The following is a 1,290-nucleotide window of genomic DNA, read 5'->3' on the forward strand; positions in this document are numbered from 1 at the left end:
CCCCGCGACCCGGCCCCGGACAAAGCGGATGAAGATGGATGGATGGATGGATGGACAGTAGGTCATCAGTTCCTGGCATTGGATAAAATAGTGATGATATCATCTTGTGGACACATCTGCTTTTCCAGACGATTGTACCGCTAATTGTATTTTTGTACAATTAGTATTATTGTACCCTACCCTAACCCTAACATTAAGGCTACAGTTAGATTTTCCTGTTTCAGTGCAGCTAACCAAATAATGAAAGAACTGCACTGAAACAGACAGTGAAAGCGGACAGTGTATCTTTTATTTGTTTGTTTTTTTAAGTACAAAAGTGATACCTTAGGCTGCTTTTTAGTTGTAGTGTCCTTGTGTTCCACTGAGTTCTGTCACTAGTTACCTTAGCTAGGTAATGTAAGTCTATTAGCAGGGACCAACTAACCAAGTCATATCACTTTTTGACTCTAAACATGGTTTAAGAACAGATCTCTATGATGCAAATTATCCTATCTATAGTATTTTCACCTTCTAACATTTTTGTGGTATTCGAAACAACATTTTTCTTCACTTCTATCATGGTTCTTTAAAGCTGTTAAAGAGCAGGGCATTTTACTGAATTGATAATCAATGTTGTCTCTTTAGAATCAAACCTGCAGAGCGAAGAAAAAGTATGAGCTTTCAGCTGTTGAGGGCATCTTCTGGTGGATAAGATCAGTCTTTAATCTTAGTCACTTTTTACGTCATCCCAGTTTAATTGTCTATAAACCTTTGGACATATAGAACTGCTTGGTTTGCCATTACACAGAGCTTCCACATTTTGGTTTCAGCCCATACTAGGCATTTACAATACTGTGCCATCCCTATTCTTTTTATTTGCATATGTTTCAGTACATTTATTAAAACATTTTAACATGTTAAAGTTAGTAAGACTATGACCACCTTTATTCCTCAAGTGAGTCTAAATTGTCTTAGACCTGGATGACTTTACCTCTCCTGACCTCTTACATACCATATTGACAATTGAACTGAAATTTTTGGATTTGGATTGAGTCTGATGGAGTTACACTCCATGTGACCCAGTTCTTGTGTAATCTGGCACACAAGAGCCCTTTTCCATATTTGATGAAGCTTCCTTTTGATTGATCTCCAGTAGAGCTGCCACGATTTGTCGACTAGTCACGATTACATCGACTATCAAAATCGTCGACCACTAATTAAAAGTCGACGTGTCGTTTGAAGCTTTGTAAGATCCCAAAAGACGCAGGAATAAGTAGTAGGATTTAAGAGTGTAATAACGGACTGAAACAG

The 1,290-nt window shown here is 37.8% G+C and overlaps 1 protein-coding gene across 1 annotated transcript in view; it reads right to left on the bottom strand.

Annotated features, from left to right (window-relative positions):
• Positions 1 to 1,290, bottom strand: part of LOC102196915 (CUGBP Elav-like family member 1) — a gene marked incomplete at its 3' end in the record, with an annotated part of 17,244 nt that overhangs the window by 6,741 nt on the left and 9,213 nt on the right. The window lies entirely within an intron of this gene.

Source organism: Pundamilia nyererei, unplaced genomic scaffold (assembly GCF_000239375.1).
Source record: "Pundamilia nyererei isolate P.nyererei 1_Seehausen unplaced genomic scaffold, PunNye1.0 scaffold01231, whole genome shotgun sequence".
NCBI classification, from domain to species: Eukaryota; Metazoa; Chordata; class Actinopteri; order Cichliformes; family Cichlidae; genus Pundamilia; species Pundamilia nyererei.